Source organism: Chinchilla lanigera, unplaced genomic scaffold, assembly GCF_000276665.1.
Source record: "Chinchilla lanigera isolate Chin_1 unplaced genomic scaffold, ChiLan1.0 scaffold00019, whole genome shotgun sequence".
Taxonomy (NCBI): Eukaryota; Metazoa; Chordata; class Mammalia; order Rodentia; family Chinchillidae; genus Chinchilla; species Chinchilla lanigera.
The window spans coordinates 18,955,894-18,961,310 of NW_004955420.1; the positions used below are offsets into that span (position 1 = coordinate 18,955,894).

Below are 5,417 nucleotides of genomic sequence, written 5' to 3' on the forward strand. Positions count from 1 at the left end.
CTGTATACTCAACTCTACATTTTTCCTGGAACTCTACTGTGTTATCAACACTGTGACATGCCTGGGAGGTACAGAGTTTGGATCTCTGCAAGGTACGTGAGGATAACTCCCTTACCACTACATGCTCAGTGCCTACGCAAAAATATTTGTTGGGCCAATAAATTACGAATGAAATGAATAATACATAGTCCTTACCCAAAAAGAATCTTTAGCCTAAAGGATGACATAAAACTGCACACTTCAGTGTGGTACAGAAGAAGGGTCAATATATGCCTTACCCGAACCATCAATAACTCTGTGAACACAGAGGGGACAAAGCGATTCATTCTGACCTTGGAGATCAGCAGGGGTCTTCTGGTTGTGGGGCCTTTGCATATCCATCTCTTCATTTCTATTTGCTCTCAGTCCTCTTCGTAATAGATACTGGTGGTATGGACATGAACAAACAGATAGTGTCAGACACTCTGGAAGAGTAGACAATGAACAAACAAGTAAGTAAATATTATTAGTGAGTTATACTACATATTGTGATGAAAATTTATATAGTATTCTGAGGTGCAGTGATACAAGGATGAAGAGGAAAGGAGGATACCAATTTTTTGTCTGTTTGTTGAGACAAGGTCTTGCTGCATAGTCCAGGATAACCTTGAATTATGTAGCCTAGATTGGGTTCAAAGTAATAACAATCTTCCTGCTTAGTCCTCCCAAGTGGTAGGATTACAGGTATGCAACACCATACCCACATGATGTGGGAAAAATAATCCACTCGATGTAAGCAAATGTACCCTCTGAGGTCTCACAACATTTCCTACCTTCTGACACAAAGATTACCAAAAATTAAGCCTTTCCTTGGAGACCAAGAGGATATTAATTTACATCTATGGAATTAGGGAACACTGCTCTGGTAAGGACATCTACTCATGTCTGAGTTCTTGAAGGACTCTCAGGGGGAACTAATTTAGCAGAAAGTGAGAGATCAGACAATGAAGTGGATTTAGTAGACTCTTGCCCAGAAAGGGAAACTGGAATTGATGTACCAACTTAAAGCCTTAGGAACATCTGGGGACAAACACTCTCCATTGTTCTGGCATGGTAATTTGGGCAGGACCTCAAATAATGGTCCCAGGAAAAGGATTCTAGAGTCCTCCAGGCTTCTAGAACCTTCTATCTGGCTCTACTGAGCAGAAGCTCACATATCATTGGATCCTTGTTATAAATATAAGCATAATTCTCAGAGCCCAGAAAATCACCTCTACTTTGAAGACCTTCTCAACTACTTGTCCTGCTGTATCCTTTCAGCCAGTATGTGATGTTTAGGTTTGCCCTACTCTTCCCCATCTATGCCAAAGCAGCATTCACCCATGCTAAGTTGAATTTTGTGCCCTCCCTATGGACATGATGGATCCAGGGGAAAAAAACCTCACACACAAAACTAGAAAAAACTATCCTACATGTAGAAACTTTAACTTTTTCTGATAGAAAAATTATACCCCTAATTATACCCCCATTCATGCTTCTAAGCATGAATGAGAGATTTATGAAAAATTTCTCCAGGTGATAGGTACCCTAGGGTTAGTTGGCCATGACTTTGGATAGAATACTGTATCATAGCAGTCACTGAGAGTCAGGAGCGGGAGCGAATGGGTCAGAGTTACATATACTTGTTCAGCTTCCAAATATTTTTTCCTTGAAAGACAAAACAAAGGCAGGATGAAAACTCAATCAGCTGCTTCCTTCACGAGGCCTGTTGCAGCAGAATTGGCCATCGAAGATGTGCCAAGAATGAAGCTTTTAAATTACTCCCAACAAGAGCACAGGGTCAGAAGTTCCTAGAATTATTTCCTACTTGAATCAAAGGAGCACAGAAGTAGAACAAGGTTTGATGTTCAATCCAAAGTCATTTTCAACCAGCAGCCACACACTGATCGCCTTGGAGTACTAAGCAACTTTGACAGGTAAAGGTGGATCTTGCCCTCATGACCAACAACCAAGACAAGTCTTTTGTTCTTTTTGAGACACGGAAGTGTTCTGAGACTTTCTATGGGAAAAACTGTACTGCAGTAAGGCTAAAAGTCCTAAAGTAAGATCACAGTACTGCTTTTCTTCTCCATTTTGCAGTGCCAGAGGTTGAACCCAGGCCCTTGCACATGCTAGGCAAGTACTCTACTCCAGATTCATGAAGATTTTAAATTACTACCAACAAGAGCACAGGGTCAAAAGTTCCTAGAATTATTTCTTACTTGAATCAAAGGAGCACTGGAGTAGAACAAGGTCCGACATTAAATCTAAAGTCATTTCCTACCAGCAGCCACACAAGTCTACCAGAAAAGTCTACGAGACTTGTCTTTGTGTTTGGTATTCCTCTCTTCACCGTGTGAGGCAGCAAAGTTGGATGAGAATAGCCCTGAGTTCAAAACGTGCTCTACCACTTTTACAAGCCAATTGGCCTTCCTTGGTTTTGGATTGAGGTGTCAAAACCAGGGAGTATTTCTTCACTGAGCAATCTCAAGAGTAGAATATATATATATATATATATATATATTCTATTCTGGGGACAAATACCCTCCATTGTTTGAACACAGTCACTTAGGCAGTAACTTATACTCTCCACATGCTAAGAGATTATAACTCTCCACTGATTAAACCCATCGGGTGGATTTTCTTCCACTTCAGTCTCGGCTCATTTTTTCTTAGTGTTGTAAAGTATAAGAGGCTGTTACTTCCCTTGCAAGCCTGCTTTCTATCTGTCTCTGTCCTGAGCTACAGCAGAACCAAAAAGGAGTCATATTTGTGGAGTGCTAGGCAACTTCCACTCTGTGAAAGCTGTTTGCAGGCTCATATCAGAGAAAATAAACAGGAAAATACAGTAGATTCATTCCCAATATTAGTAATCCATGACAAAGTGTATCCAAACAGAGAGAGAAAACTGGATCTGCCAGCTTGCCTAGAATGTTCTGAACATAAGGAAGTTCATTATACAACGGAGGGAACTTGAGGCCACATCTTCCTGGGCTTCGCTTCCTGGCTGGCAGCTCCGGAGATTACCTAACATTTCACAATGTCTTTATTAGTATAACTTGGATAGTAATAACAGCCTATGGATAGTTATCAATATTAAGTGAAATGAGGTGTTTAAACAAGAGTCACCTAAGCTAGGCATCATAGCACACACCTGTAGTCCCAGCACTCAGGAGGCTGAAGCAGGAGGACCGGGATTTCAAGACCAGCCTGGACCACATAGAAAGACCCTGTCTCAAAAAACCTAAAAATGTCAGTAGTGTCACATAATAAGATTCAAGCGTGTTTGAGTTCCTTCTCTCCCCCAGGGTCAGAGAAATGAAATGAAATACTTATAACAATAATACTAATATTTATGTAGCATTTATCACATGGAAGCAATGTTTAGTCCTGTACTCTTCTAAGAGCTTTACTTAAACTGACTCGTTTGCCCTTCAGAACAACTCCTAGGCACAGTACTGTTTCCATTCCTACATTATAGGTGAGTGAACTGAAGGTCAGTGAGATCAAGGCTCACCTGCAGTCATGTAGTCTCAGGGGCTGACCCAGGATTTAAGACTGGCAGCTTGACACTAAAGCGCTGCTTACCAACCGGGCTACCCTGCAACCCATTACTGTGAATATTAATGTACAAGGGCCTTTTAACTTTTACGTTCTAAGGTCTGGAACATAGGTTCTTGTTTTTCCTTATTAGTATGGAGTTACTCTACGACGTATATTCTGATTCAGTTTTAATGTCACAAGAGTACTTTGCTGTCATTTGTAATGATTCAGCTTCAGATGAAGTTGTTAACTCAATGTTCAGTTTTCCCCCTCCTGAACTGCCTTTGGAAAGTTCCTACACATCGTGCAGTTATGTATGATGTGAGGAAGCACATCATATATAAACTGAACTTAGAATTAACAGTGATTGATTTGATCTCACTGATTAGGCAACGGAGGAAATGAACAAGTAATTGGGTATTTGCAAAAGAAAGTAAGGAGAGATTCCTGGGAGGGCTCAGACAGATGCAACCCAGAAGCCTTTGCTGAGCCCCCCAACCTCCAAATCTCCTTGCTGTGGAACAGGAAAGGGAAGCACCATGCCTACATTTACGTGTGACTGATTATGTTATCCCATAAGCGTTCTGATTTGATCCAATCTTTTCTGACACCTGCAAAGACAAGACACTGCTGTCTACAGAATTAAACCAGAGTGGCTCCAGACCCCTTCTCCATCACTCTTCCAACAAACCAAAGCCTTTGCTCCCTTCCCCAAAGTCTCTCTAAGCTCCTCCATTGCTCAGTCCCACCCCTTCTCTAATTCTGCCAACTTCCTGTTGAGTTTTCAAGACTGTTTCATCTTCACCTTCCTGTATGTCTCAGATGGTCCCAATTCAGAATTCCATCCTTTCCTCTTTGCTTTCCCATTACACAGAATACATACTACTATTTTTAGACTTGATCCCTGATCGTTTTGCATTAAATTTATTGGTGTCTGTCTATTTCACCAGAGTATACCCCCAACTGGCAGGGGAAAGGTCACATTCCTCTCTGAGAAGCTCATTAACATAGTTTCTGGCAAGAGGAAACTTGCAATAAATTTTATGTGGACCGAGCTTCATGTATGGCTGACTGGAATTATTTTGTGACTTGGATTCAAACAGCGAGTCTCCTCCTGTAGATTAAAACAGCCAATGAACTTCTCCCACAGAGACTGTAAGATAGTACAACCCATTAGCCTCTGAGAGGCAGAGGGAAAACTCAGCCATTGGCATTTAAAGATTTACTTAACTAAAAGAATCCTTCCACCACAAAGTGTGACTATGACTTCTCCTATTATCCAGGGCATGAATAAGAATTATTATAATGATAAATTAGTGGCAGGAGTCATTTATTTTTAGAAAGGAAAATTAATAAGACACAATGAAATTGTATTTATAAAATCTCATTCAGGTATTCTTTACATGTACTCCCTAATAATAATTAACTTTATGGCTCTTTACAGCTGGTGGACCATTTATGATTTCATCTTCAGATTATTACAAAGAAGATGGATTCATTGCCAATTTACATAGAAGAAACTGATGTCTAGGCAAGCAAAAAGATAATAAACTATGAAGTGCTACACCTGAATCTCAAGCCTGGATCCCTCACTATATGCTGGGTTCTTTTCTTCCAGGTAGTATTAAGCATCTCAGGAATTCCCCTTAGTGTAAGTTTTCCAAGTGAGAAGCTTCCTTTCTAGATCCCTGCAGTCCTTATCAGAGCCTGTGTGCATCTTTTCCTCCTGAACTACAATTACATAAGGACCCTTTAGGCTTCTTGGTGTTGTGGAATTATTTTGCTAGGGCATTTTAGTGTCCAAGAGGTCCTGAAACCCTCAGGACACTCCAAAAATTCACTTTTAATGCTTTCAG

General features: G+C 40.6%; 1 long non-coding RNA gene across 2 annotated transcripts; it reads left to right on the top strand.

Annotated features, from left to right (window-relative positions):
- Positions 1-1,187: 1,187 nt before the first annotated feature.
- On the top strand, positions 1,188-5,133 carry LOC102019813. 2 transcript variants are annotated; one of them, XR_260722.2, is made up of 3 exons: positions 1,188-1,302; positions 1,695-1,955; positions 5,006-5,133. It is a non-coding gene; the product is annotated as an uncharacterized LOC102019813 (long non-coding RNA). The 2 variants fall into 2 exon arrangements; XR_260721.2 differs by having other exon boundaries at positions 1,188-1,287; positions 1,706-1,955.
- Positions 5,134-5,417: the final 284 nt, after the last annotated feature.